This window comes from Syngnathus floridae, chromosome 21 (genome assembly GCF_059516105.1).
Source record: "Syngnathus floridae isolate MCC-2025c chromosome 21, RoL_Sflo_1.0, whole genome shotgun sequence".
In the NCBI taxonomy this organism is placed as follows: Eukaryota; Metazoa; Chordata; class Actinopteri; order Syngnathiformes; family Syngnathidae; genus Syngnathus; species Syngnathus floridae.
In genome coordinates this window covers 9772357-9786754 of record NC_142433.1, presented here as the reverse complement: position 1 = coordinate 9786754, position 14398 = coordinate 9772357, and the positions used below count along the sequence as shown (strand labels likewise).

At 45.1% G+C, this 14398-nt stretch overlaps 1 long non-coding RNA gene across 1 annotated transcript; it reads left to right on the top strand.

Annotated features, from left to right (window-relative positions):
* Window positions 1–3551: 3551 nt before the first annotated feature.
* LOC148380529 (uncharacterized) lies at window positions 3552–11443 on the top strand. Its single transcript, XR_015854767.1, has 2 exons — window positions 3552–4234; window positions 4332–11443. It is a non-coding gene; the product is annotated as an uncharacterized LOC148380529 (long non-coding RNA).
* The last annotated feature ends 2955 nt before the right edge of the window (window positions 11444–14398 follow it).

The window sequence follows — 14398 nt, the reverse complement described above, 5'->3', positions numbered from 1 at the left end:
GCGAACGAAGGTACCGAGACGGAACATAAGGAACGACTAGGTCGACGAGATATGAAGGCGCTAAGCCATGCAGTGGTTAGGTTAGTCGAAGAACCTTGAAGTCACATCTTAAATGGACCGGGAGCCAATGTAAGTTGGCTAATATTGGGGTAATGTGATCAAATTTTCTTGTCCGTGAGAGCAGCCTCGCAGCAGCATTTTGTACTAACTGTAGACTTTTGATGAGGGACTTAGGAAGACCAGAGAATAATACATTACAGTAGTCCAAGCGTGACGTGACGAACGCATGTAAAATAGTTTCCGCATCCCCGGTCGAAAGGATCGGACGAATCTTAGCAATATTACGAAGGTGAAAAAATGCAATTCTGGTTATATTCTTAATGTGTTTTTGAAAGGAGAGCGTTTGGTCAAATATTACCCCGAGATTAGTTAAAGTATCACTCTGAGTGATAGTACGGTTATCTATAGTTATAGTTGTTAGGGTTTTCCAGGTTATCTTTATCATAGGATTATGTTGGAATGCAACAGGTAATAAATACCTTACCTTGTTCTCCCTATCACAAGGTCGTAAAACATCCCCTGACATGTTTAAACTAGAGGACAAGGGCTTTAGCCAGTTTACCCAAACCCCCACTCTGTTTCTCTTAATAAATATCCCCTCGCAGGAACGAGGGTTCAGACTTCATTCTGGAGCGAGTGAACTCTCCACCTGCAGGTGTCCAAAAAGGACTTACTTGTCTCCCGTGTGGTTCTTGCAAAATAAGTTGGAGTGAGCAAATCTCTAACCTTTTGGTGCCGAAACCCGGGATCCCTCATACCCGCTATCTGGCTGACGAAGGAGGACGTGCTGCATTGTCGACAAGCCAGCGTCCATTAGGAGGACCTGGAGGAGAAAGTCCTGGGAAGAGAATTCTTCGCTGGGCCAGCATCTTAGGTCTGCCTTCATCTGACAGAGGTGGATTGACGGGACCCGGCAGTGCAACAAACCAGGGGACAAGTAAGTTAAAGGCCTGAAGTTGTGTGATTGTGTTGTTGTTTGTGAAACGCGTAAAAAACCACAGGTGCAGGAGAGATACGGCTTTGGTTTATCCGAGCTATGAGATACGGCTTTGATTTGTCCGAGCTATGAGATACGGCTTTGGTTTGTCCGAGCTATGAGATACGGCTTTGGTTTGTCCGAGCTATGAGATACGGCTTTGGTTTATCCGAGCTATGAGATACGGCTTTGGTTTGTCCGAGCTATGAGTTACGGCTTTGGTTTGTCCGAGCCATGAGATACGGCTTTGGTTTGTCCGAGCCATGAGATAAGGCTTTGGTTTATCCGAGCTATGAGATACGGCTTTGGTTTATCCGAGCTATGAGATATGGCTTTGGTTTGTCCGAGCTATGAGATACGGCTTTGGTTTGTCCGAGCCATGAGGCCTAAAAAAGCGCTGGAGTTAGTGTGATTGAGTGTGTGATTGGTAGGATAAATTGACTAAAAAGCAGTTCTAGCGTTGATCCACGGCAATAATACAGGCTAGTAATTTGTTGAAAGGTCAATTTAAACCTGCATTGAGGATCCTCAAAGACATAAAAGAAATAAATAAGTAATAATAATAATAATATTTTTGAGAAAAAAAAAATTGTAAAACCTTAAACTACTAGAATTAAGATGGGAAATAAAAACGGTAAATCTCTACCTCTTGACGGCGATGAGAAGTACATGGCGAGTAGATTTCTTAATTGTATGCAATATATGCCGAAGTGGAAGTAAAAGTATGGAGTAGAAGGGAAGTTGAAAGTTGAAGTGTGGAAGATAGTAGTTGATGTTTTAGAAGAGAGTGTGGATAGAAAGAAAAATGGGCTGAAAAAGAAAAGAAAAGAGAGAGAATTGGATTGTGCTAAAATGTGGTTGAAAGCTTCACAAGAAAGAAGAGAACAAATCCAAAAGACAAAAGATAGAAAGTTGAAAAGTGATGAAGGCGCCGTTCAATTGAGAATTGAAAAAGAATTCTGGGTACATAGTGGCATCCCATTCAATGATGCAGATGAGAGTGCTTATCAGCAACATCTTAAAATTCCGCTCCTCACTGGTTTCCCCCCTGACTTGGGCAGTTGGGTGAGAAAACACTTGGTGGAAGCGGACACGGCTTGGTTTACAAAAAACATGCAGTGGCCCAGAGACGCTGACAAAGGGATTGAGAAAGGCAGAAGTTTTGATGTATTTCATCTAGATGATGATAATGATCTAAATGAAGATACAACAATCTTCTACCAAAGTTCCCAAAGGGGCAGAGGAAGAGTTAGATACCAACAACGTCGCAAGCCACCATTCAAATCAAAACCCCCATCAGATTCAGACAACTGTTGGAACTGTGGAAGACGAGGACACTTTGCACGAGAGTGTCGTTCTGCAAAGCAATATCAATCAAAGGGTGCAGGAAGGGGCAGAGGAAAAGCCAAATTTTTAGCATGACAAGCTTCCTCCTCTTTGACCGCTTATGCTCATACAGAGAAAGAAAGAATAGATGCCCATATGACAGAAAAACATGTCATTGTCAGATTATTAGAATTTTTTTAGATTATTAGATGTCTTGTCCATCCAAGAAGTATGACAATGCTGTTTGTATGCCCAAATTACAAATGACTAGAGCTCAATTTGTGTTACACTAAAGTTAAAATATGCAAATCAAGTGGTAAAGAAATGCAACTTGCTTCTAGAAGATAAATAAATAAAATTAGAATGTGCTGTCCTCATGTGCATGGGAGGGACCAGCTCATGATCGACCACAGGAAATGGCCAGCCTGTGACGAATCATTGTTGCTGAGACCTACCTTCCGCACGCGAGAGCTGTGCATATGTGTGCGTATGTGTTAAAGTTAAAGTTAAAGTCCCAAATTGATGAAGATTGGCTAAACTTTTAGTATAAAGAAATTTGCTACACTGTTGTCTATTCAATTTACACCGCAGAACAGAAACAATTTTGACAGATAAAAATGAGAGGAAAAGAGAGAAATCTGTTTGCGAGCAGAAACTAATCCACACTAGTGCATGTACAACAGTGGGCATTTTGAAAACATGACTTTATGACAGTATGCTTATTGTAGAAAGTTGTTTTTAAGAATAATGTTCTCACTCCTGGTACAATGTCAGGTGTAGTAACTTCACTAAACAAGTCTCATCCAGTGAGTAAATAAAGACGTGCGTGTGTGCATGATTATACTTCAAATGATGTAACCTTGAATTGTGGCACGTAGAATCTCTACTCTTAAACAACAGTGTGATCAGTGTATTGAGTTAAATTTAAGGTTCAATGATAGTGCAGCCGGCCACAATCAGCAGGGTATCGTTTGTGCCGCGAGTCGCTGTGTTTTACCGAGGCTTTGTGACGTTGCCATGACGTGACGTGTGTGTGTGTGTGTGTGTGTGTGTGTGTGTGTGTGTGTGTGTGTGTGTGTGTGTGTGTGTGTGTGTGTATATATATATATATATATATATATATATATATATATATATATATATATATATATAATCGTACATTGTTTTATGAAACTGACTACTGAAAGTACAAAAATAAGCATAATGCTTCTTTACGTGTAATTGCGGCGCATCCCGTCAAGAGCTATCAATTAGCAACGGAGCTACATGCTACACGGAGCCAGTTATATACGCAACAGTCACCAAAATGAACTCAATGCTTTATTTACTCACCCCCTGCTCCTCCAAGAGTGAAATGACGTCCTCCGGCAATTCTCTGGCACGCAAAAAGTCACTCGTTGACGACATAATGTCCTCGCTGGTCAAAACCACACCACGCTGACTTTCCCTCCGCCACCCCACGCCATAAAGTCAGAATTCTGACTCTATTATCAGAATAGCTGACTTTAAAGTCAGAATTCTGAGAATAAAGTCAGAATTCTGAGAAAAAAAGTCAGAATCCAGTAACCCCTCGTTTTTTTTTTTCTTCACTGACCCTAATCCTCTTCCGTAGTTTTTCCATTATTTGTAATGGGAAAATTAGATTCGGAATTCGAACAATTTGCTTCTCGAACCGCCTTCTGGAACGGATTGTGGCCGAAAACCGAGGTTTGACTGTATATAATATTGTCATGTCCTGAGTCACCTTAGACAAAGATACATGGCCCAGAGTGCGGAAAAGATTATGCTATCCCTTCCCACCACATGCAAGATAAGCATGGCTGGAAAGACGATCAAAAGATATATCAACCATACTGCCTGTGAGAGTACTAGGTAAGTACTTGAGATTGCTTCAGCATATGCTTCATCTTCATTGCATATTCTTGTTTTCTTGGTCAACACTAAACCGACCTATCTTGTTCCTTCCAAGATCATCAGAAGTGGAGCAGATGTAGCAGGACAGCCAGGAAAGCTCGTCTGGGAGGGACAAGGAGGACGAAGCTACGGACAGTCGGGAGAACGTATCTTAGCTCCAGAATAAAGAATTAGGGAGATTGGCACAGCTAATCCAGCAAAACGACATGGATGAGCTGGATTTCAGACCTGGCCCTTCAGCCCTGTGGTTGCTCTGGAAGGAGACTGCTACGAAGAGCCGGGAGAATGCATCAAGGCTGGAATAGGACATGGGTGAGCCAGATGTCAAACTTGGCCCTTCAGGCAAGTTGTTGAAGTGGAAAGAGCTGTTGAATTGGAAGGAGTCCAAGGGTGGAGAGAAAGACATTGACTCGGAGAGGCTCGAGATAAACTACATCCACATCTAAATCTGACTCTGAAACAGAGTGAAAGTAAGGCAGAGTACTCATGTTTATGTTTAGTCATGTTTTATTGTGTTGCTGTTTGCTGTGTTTAGAAATTCATCTTAAAATATGCATGTAGCTGTTCGATATTTTGTAATACGGTTAAATTACCTTAAAATATGTATATAGCCGTTTGATATTTTGTAATACTGTTAAATTCTCTTAAAATATATTCTTCTCCCCTTACTATGTTCCGAATACCTAGACCAGGGGTGCCCCAATTCTTCGATCGGTCGATCGCCTAGCCACTACTGGTCGATCGCGTGACATTAAAATGTTTTTGCGGTTTTTTCGCACTTGACGCATGCGCAAACAACGGCGCTAACAACACAACACTAACGCTCGCGAGTTCCCTCCAATCGTCAGATCCCTGATTTTTCTCTTGAACTTAAGAAAGGGTATAAAAAGGGCAGCTGGACATAGTAAAAAGATTTTTAAAAAAGTATCACTTTCATAGGGAATGGGAGGACTTTTTTTTCACGATGATATATAAACTACTCCTCACTCCCCGTGGGTGGTCTCTTTTTCCCTTTAAGCTCGGGTCCTCTACCAGAGGCCTGGGAGCTTGAGGGTTCTACGCAGTATCTTTGCTGTTCCTAGTACTGCACTTTTCTGGACTGAGATGTCAGATGTTTTTCCTGGGATCTGTTTCAGCCACTCCTCCAGTTTGGGGATTACTGCCCCTAGTGCTCCAATGACCACAGGTACCACTGAAGTCTTCACTCTCCAGGCCTTCTCCAGCTCTTCTCTGAGCCCTTGATAGTTTCTCATGTTCCTTTTTCCTAATGTTACCATCATTTGGGATGGCTATGTCAACCACAACGGCTTTCCTCTGCTCTTTGTCCACCACCACAATGTCCGGTTGGTTCGCCATTACCATTCTGTCTGTCTGGATCTGGAAGTCCCAGAGGATCTTGGCTTGGTCATTCTCTCCCACCTTTGGAGGTGTTTCCCACTTGGATCTTGGGACTTCCAGTCCATACTCTGCACAGATGTTCCTGTACACTATTCCAGCTACTTGGTTATGGCGCTCCATGTATGCTTTACCTGCCAGCATCTTACACCCTGCTGTGCTGGATTGTCTCAGGACCTTCTTTGCACAATCTGCACCTGGGGTCTTGTCTGGTGTGGTAGATTTGGGCCTCTATTGCTCTGGTGCTCAAGGCCTGTTGTTGTGCAGCCAGGATCAGTGCCTCTGTGCTGTCTTTCAGACCAGCTCTTTCTAGCCATTGGTAGGATTTCTGGATATCAGCCACTTCAGCTATGTTTCGGTGGTACATCCCATGTAGGGGCTTGTCCTCCCATGATGGTCCCTCCAGCACCTCATCTTCCTTTGATGCCCATTGTCTGAGACATTCACTGAGCACGTGATCCGTTGGGGCCTTATCCCTGATGTACTTGTGGATCTTGGATGTTTCATCTTGGATAGTGGCTCTCACGCTCGCTAGTCCTCGGCCTCCTTCTTTACGGCTAGTGTACAGTCTCAGGGTGCTGGACTTGGGATGGAACCCTCCATGCATGGTTAGGAGCTTCCGTGTTTTGATATCTGTGGTCTGTATATTCTCCTTTGGCCACCGTATGATTCCTGCAGGGTATCTGATTACTGGTAGGGCGTAGCTGTTAAAGGCTAGGGACTTGTTCTTGCCGTTGAGCTGACTTCTTAGGACTTGCCTTACTCGATGGAGGTATTTGGCTGTGGCTGCTTTCCTTGTTTCCTCGTCAAGGTTGCCATTTGCCTGTGGAATTCCAAGGTATTTGTAGCTGTCCTCAATGTCTGCTATTGTTCCTTCTGGGAGTGAAATCCCCCTCTGTGTGGATTACCTTTCCTCTTTTAGTCACCATGCGGCCACATTTCTCAAGTCCGAATGACATTCCGATGTCAGAGCTGTAGATCCTGGTAGTGTGGATCAGGGAGTCAATGTCCCGCTCGTTCTTAGCATACAGCTTTATGTCATCCATGTAGAGGAGGTGGCTTATGGTGGCCCCATTCCTGAGTTGGTATCCATAGCCCGTCTTGTTGATTATTTGGCTGAGGGGGTTCAGTCCTATACAGAACAGCAATGGGGACAGAGCGTCTCCTTGGTATATACCACATTTGATGGTCACGTGTGCAAGTGGCTTGCCATTGGCTTCAAGTGTGGTTTTCCACTGTTTCATCGAGTTGTCAATGAAGGTTCTCAGAGTCCCATTGATGTTGTACAGCCTCAAGCATTCAGTGATCCAAGTATGTGGCATTGATTCATATGCTTTCTTGTAATCAGTCCAGGCAGTGCTCAGGTTGGTACGTCTGGTTCTGCAGTCTTGGGTGACTGTTCTATCCACCAGGAGCTGATGTTTTGCTCCTCTGGTATTTTTACCAATCCCTTTCTGAGCAGTGCTCATGTATTGATCCATGCGCCCGCTATCTTATCTGATATTATGCCCGACATCAGCTTCCATGTTGTGGAGAGGCAGGTGATTGGCCGGTAGTTGGATGGGACTGTACCCTTTGAAGGATCCGTCTGGATCAGGATCGTACGCCCTTGGGTTAGACATTCAGGGTGAGTCCCATCCCTTAGCAGCTGGTTCATTTGTGCTGCCAAGCGCTCATGGAGAGTTGTGTTTCTTGAGCCAGTAGCTGTGGATTATGTCAGGGCCTGGTGCTGTCCAGTTTTTTATTCCTGAGACTCTTCTCTGGCTGTCTGCCACTGTGATGGTTACTGGGTTCTGTTCAGGGAGCTGTGGTCCTTTCTCAGAGCCACCAGCCACTGTGCATCCTTCTTATGTGATGCCTCCCGCTTCCATATATCCTTCCAGTACTGTTCAGTTTCCAGCCTTGTGGGTCTGCTCTGCTATTATTCCCCTGCCACTGAGCGTACACTTTCGCTGGTTGTGTTGTGAACAACCTGTTTTTTCGTCTGGCTTCATTCTCTCTTGTGTACCTCTTTAGGCGGCTGGCCAAGGCTTTGGAGTCTTTGTTTGGCAGTTTCGAGTGCTTCAGGTATGGGCTGGTTGTATTTCTTGGGAACTTGCTTTTTCATTGCACCTTTCTGGGCCTCTGTCATTTGGCTCACTTCTCTCCGTGCTCTCTTGATTTTGGCCTCCAGCCTTCTCTTCCATGGTGGGCACTGTTGTGGTCGCATATGGTCATTCTTCTTGTAGCCAAGGATTTCTAGGATCACTGCTGCTGAGGTGTATATCAGCTCATTGGTTACAGTGATGGTAGCCGCAGGAATTGTTGTCAGTGCTGTATTCACATCTTCTAGGAGACTTTCTGAGGGTACTTCACTTAGCCTTTGCAGTGTGTATCTAGGTTCCCGAGCATTCATTCTCACCATGATCTTGTTCTTCAGGTCAGTTGCTGCCTCGTTCAGCTTGATTGTGCTTATTGGGGTTTCGTACCCAACCTCTGGACTTGTACATGGATGTAACTCAGGTGTTACCAACCCCAAACATATGTTTTTTTTTTTTTTTTGTATGTATATATATCTATATCTATATATATATCTATATCTATATATATATCTATATATATATATATATAGATATATATATGTATACGTATATATATATATCACTCACAATCGTGGTCGCCTTGCGGGTGAGATGGGAGGTGTAAATGCCCTTCAGTGAGTGGAGTGAAGCACCAATAATCCTACCAGCTGTGTTCACTATGCGCTGCAGGGTCTTCATGTTGTATTCAGTCCAGCTTCCACCCCACACAGCGTTACAACTGGAGAGGACGCTCTCAATGGTGCCATGGTAGAATGTGGTCATGATGGCTGGTGGGACACTTGCTCACCTGAGTTTCCGCAGGACGTACAGGTGGCGCTGAGCTTTCTTCGCCAGTGATGCAGTGTTGGTCCAGGAGAGGTCTTCACTGATGTTCACCCCCAGGAATCTGGTGCTGCTCACTCTCTCCACCACTGCACCGTCGATGGTCAGTGGCAGGTGTTGGGTGTGACCCTTCCGGAAGTCAACAACAATCTCCTTGGTCTTGCTGATGTTCAGCAGGAGGTTGTTGTCCCTGCACCATGTGGTCAGAAGGTCGACCTCCAACCTGTATTGAGTCTCGTCACCCTTGGTGATGAGACCCACCAGGGTCGTCAGCAAATTTCACTATGAGGTTGTTGCTGTAGGTTGCAGTGCAGTCATGCGTCAGCAGGGTGAAGAGCAGCGGACTGAGCATGCAACCTTGGGGGGCCCCCATGCTCAGCGTGATTCTGCTTGAGATATTGTCGCCAACACGTACTACTTGAGGCGTCTGACAGAGAAAGTCCAGTAGCCTGTTGCACAGGTAGGTACTGAGTCCCAGTTTGTCGAATTTGCAGATGAGTCGCTGTGGTACAATGGTGTTGAATGCAGAACTGAACATACGAGCCTCTTTTTTTCCAGGTGGGTGAGGGCTGAGTGGAGGGCAGAGCAGATTGCATCCTCAGAGGACCGTTTGGCTCGGTATGCAAACTGGAAGGGGTCAAGGGTGGGGGGAAGAATGGATCTGATGCGTGTCATGACAAGCCGCTGAAAGCACTTCATGATGATGGGTGTCAGTGCCATGGGGCGGTAGTGCAGGATGGAGCAGTTTTCTTCTGCACAGGTATGATGGTGGCAGCCTTGAAACATGATGGGACGATGGCTTGCTGCAGGGAAATGTTAAAGTTGTCTGCGAAGACACCCTTAAGCTCCTCAGCGCAGTCCTTCAGCGCTCGACCTGGGATGTTGTCTGGGCATGCCGCCTTACGGGTGTTGATAGCAGCAAGTGTCCTCCTCACGCTATCGGCAGAGAGGCACAGGGTGCTCGTGTGGAGGGGGAGGGGTCTTCAGCGGGCAAGTGCTGTTCTGAGCGTCAAAGCGAGCAAAGAAGTGGTTCAGATCGTTGAGCAGATGGATGTTGCCCTCACAGCTTTGCGGCTCGTGCTTGTAGTCCGTGATGGTCTGAATGCCTTGCTATAGGCTTCGTGTGTTCCTGCTGTCTTTGAAGTGGGCGGTAATCTTGCAAGTGAATGCCTTTTTCGCTTACTTCATGCTACAGGACAGGTTAGCCCTCGCTGTTCTCATGCCACCTTCATCCCCAGCTCTGTAGGCTTTGTCTCTGGCCCTCAGCAGCCTGAGGACAGCCACTGTCAGCCATGGCTTCCAGCTAGCCCGAGTGATGATGTACTTTGTGTGGGTCACATTATCAATGTAATGCAATGTAAGAGTTTACAGAGTCAGTATACTCTTCTATGTCTGTCTGATTGTTGTAAGTGGCTGCCTGCTTAAACATTTCCCAGTCTGTTGTGTCAAAGCAGTCTCGAAGAGCATCAGAGGCTCCCTCAGGTCACACTCTTTCCCGCTTGCGAACCAGCCCGGATGCTTTCACTCTTTGTCTGTACGTGGGCATTAGCATAACAGTGATATGGTCAGAAAGTTCAATGTGGGGGAGGGGGGTGGCTTTGAAAGTTGTGTAGTGTAGACCACGTCCAGGAAGCTGTCAAAACGTGTTGGAAAATCAACATGCTAGTGTAGCTTTGGAAAAACAGACTTTAGGTCTTTATGATTAAAATCCCCAGCGAAGATGATGAAACCGTAAGGGTGCGCCGTCTGTTGTTCACTGACAGCCTGGTACAGTTCACTAAGAGCCGTGATCCTGTCGCTTTCAATGTTGGGAGGTGGGATTTATACCGCTACTAGCAGAATCGCAGTAATTTCCCCTGGCAGGTAAAAAGAACGCCACTTTAAACTTGAGGAGTTTTTGCATACAACTACAGTGTACCGGCACCATTCGTCAATGATGGAAACACAGATTCCTCCTCCTCGTTATTTTCTACCCTTTACAATGGCCTGGTCCACTTGAAAGCATGCTAGCAGCCCCAGTTGTACAGCAGAGTCTGAAATGCTGACATTTAACCAAGTCTCAGTGAACACAAGCACACAACAGTTTCTCACTCTCCGGTTTGTAGATCTCAGTAGTCGTATGTCCAGTCATTTTGTTGTCCAGCGTTCAAACATTCGCCAGAAGAATGGAAAGTATGACCGGGCGAGTTGGGTTGTCCATTAGCCTAGCCCGGACGCCTCCGCGCTTGCCCCTCTTCTGCCTCCTCGCACACCGCTTCCGACACTTTCTATCCGGGGGAGGAGTAGCAGGCGAGTCCGGTGTTGTTTCAGGCCGGAGTAGTCCGAGTTCCTTTAATGTCTCTGTTTCAAAGTTCAGAATGCTGCAAAACTCGCTTTTGCTTCAGAGTTGCGAGTAAGTGGTATTGGGCATCGATGCAGTAAGTTCCACAACTCCATCACAATAACCAACAACATTCATCTTCAAACAAGATGTGTCAAACATACGGCCCGCGGGCCGGAACTGGTCTGCAAGGAGGTTTGATCAGGCCTGCGTTTGATCAGGCCCGCAGGATATTTTAAAAGTTAAAAAATGCATAAAAGACACGGAATTAATATTTTTAATAATGTGCAATTTATGGATTGTCTGCTATGGGGCACACTGTTTTGATCAGCGTAGATGAAAACATTGTTTTGATCAGATAAGACATAACACACCAGAAGGTAGCAATGCGCCAATTGCTGCTTGTTACGACGTTGTTTCTACCCTGGTCTCTACCCTTCCCCTACACCATCATTAGCCAAAATGTCATTATCCAAACGGAGAAAAGTATAGATATGGAGTGTTGAAATTTCAATAAAAAATGGACCACGTCCTATTTATTTATCGAAATGCACGGAAAACCTTTGTGCGTTTGCAACAAATTTCGGTTGTGAAGGAACATAGTATTTGACGCCAGTACGAGACTCTTCACAGTGAAAAATATGACGGCCTGCAAGGACAACTGAGAAGCGATAAGATCAACGGATTGCAGGCGGGTCTGAGGAACAGCAGTCAGCTTCCATCTCGAGCCGACAAGTCAGTGAAGCAACGGTAAAAGCCAGCTACCTGATTGCCAGCGAAATAGCATTAGCATCAAAGCCGTATTCCGATGGTGACTTTATTAAACGATGCATGATGAAGGCGGCTGAGCTTGTACGTCCCGAAAAGCGACAAACCTTTGCTAATTACATAAGCCTGACGAGGAATACTATATCAGGAAGGATTTTGGACCTATTTAGACAGATTTAGACAGCCAATTGAAACAGAGAGTCAAGCAGTGTTCCCTCTAAACTGCGCAGCTGCGCAATTTCGCACTGGTCGCACACAAGAAACTCCATGCTGTGCACGAAATAAAATTCAGCATAAAATGATTGATTAATATCTAATGTTAAACGTAATCTAATCTAATTAAGTGGACGAAAGATTTTCTTTCTCTGCCTTTTTGTAGTGTAAATCAGTAATTAACAGGTGTCCAGCCAATGGTATGATATAATTCACTTATGCTACATAGCCAATCATAGGATTGACAGTGCCCATCCGTGCCGCGCAGGTTAGCTACCTAACGACAGTGCAGCGGAGTCAAGCGATGCAAATGCTAAATTAGCTAATTATGGCGAAACGAATGAGCAGCGACACATCCACTCGCCAAGCCAAAATAACTAAGAGATGCGGCACTTCTTTTAAGATTGAATAGCTGCCAGAGTGTATGCAAGTACCGTTTTGGCCCGAATATAAGACGATGTTTTTTGAATTGAAATAAGACTGAAAAAGTGGGGGTCGTCTTATATTTGGGGTCTAGACGTTATACCCATTTTCACTTGTGTGCAGCGGTAAGTTAAGTAAGTTTGCCAGCTCAGTGGGCTCGTAGTAGAGTGTCCGACCTGAGACTGGAAGGTTGTGGGTTCAAACCCCGGCCGAGTTAAACAAAAGACTATAAAAATGGGACCCATTGCCTCCCTGCTTGGCACTCAGCATTAAGGGTTGGAATTGCGGGGCTATATCACCAAATGATTCCCGAGCGCGGCACCGCTGCTGCTCACTGCTCCCTCTCCCCCAGGGGATGGATCAAAATCATACGGGGATTGGTTAAATGTAGAGGATGAATTTCACCACACCCAGGTGTGAGTGTGTGTGTGACATTCATTGGGACTTTAACTTTAAGTTAAAGGTTGCTGGTATCGACTGAGTTTGTTGATGTGATCCTGTGTGTGTTTGACACAAAGTGAGTATATACGTACATTTCATTGTTACTACTGTCCACTGTTGTGCCGTGTGTCCAATCGCGGTTTGCTTCGTGTGCGCGCCGTTTGATTGACAGCTCCGGCGCGTTCCTTTACGTTTGCCTCACATTGTACGAGTAGCCGTTACGCAGTGTCACGGCGACTAATGGTCGCCAGCAAATGTATTTTGTTGTCTCGATCAATGACGGTGTTGCTGAAAAAATTTCATTTATGGTTATTAATTATTATTTTTTGCCAATAATTCAGTAAAGCAATCAAAACTGAACCACGTCTTCCCTCCTGTGTTCTGACCGACACCCGGGGGCTACAAGTCAAGTCAAGTTTATTTGTATAGCCCTAAATCACAGATGGAAGGATCCCCCTTTCAGGATCACCAGGTTGTAATGGATGAAGAGAAGTAAAGTAATACATAATATGAAAATCAATGAAAAAAATGGATGTCGGAGGTGCCCTTGATTGTCCTGGTAGTGTTTTCAAGGAGGTTGAGCTGCAGTTTCCTCATCTTGAATTGGTCCCCGAGAATCCAGCTAGCCGCTATCAGCTTTTGCGCCACATAACCCCCTCCCCAGCCAGGGATGGGGGTGGGGAGAGAGAACAAAAACACACTCCGGCCGAATCGGCCACTACAAGTTAGTTAAAGGCCATCTCATAGAAATATGTCTTTAAACGTGTCTTAAATGTTTCTACTGAGGTAGCAGTTCTAATATCCATCGGTAGGGCATTCCAAAGCTCTGGAGCCCGAATAGAGAATGCTCTAGAACCTGCAGACATTTTCTTGGCCCTCGGTGTAACTAAAAGACTAGCGTTTTGCGAACGAAGGTACCGAGACGGAACATAAGGAACGACTAGGTCGACGAGATATGAAGGCGCTAAGCCATGCAGTGGTTAGGTTAGTCGAAGAACCTTGAAGTCACATCTTAAATGGACCGGGAGCCAATGTAAGTTGGCTAATATTGGGGTAATGTGATCAAATTTTCTTGTCCGTGAGAGCAGCCTCGCAGCAGCATTTTGTACTAACTGTAGACTTTTGATGAGGGACTTAGGAAGACCAGAGAATAATACATTACAGTAGTCCAAGCGTGACGTGACGAACGCATGTAAAATAGTTTCCGCATCCCCGGTCGAAAGGATCGGACGAATCTTAGCAATATTACGAAGGTGAAAAAATGCAATTCTGGTTATATTCTTAATGTGTTTTTGAAAGGAGAGCGTTTGGTCAAATATTACCCCGAGATTAGTTAAAGTATCACTCTGAGTGATAGTACGGTTATCTATAGTTATAGTTGTTAGGGTTTTCCAGGTTATCTTTATCATAGGATTATGTTGGAATGCAACAGGTAATAAATACCTTACCTTGTTCTCCCTATCACAAGGTCGTAAAACATCCCCTGACATGTTTAAACTAGAGGACAAGGGCTTTAGCCAGTTTACCCAAACCCCCACTCTGTTTCTCTTAATAAATATCCCCTCGCAGGAACGAGGGTTCAGACTTCATTCTGGAGCGAGTGAACTCTCCACCTGCAGGTGTCCAAAAAGGACTTACTTGTCTCCCGTGTGGTTCTTG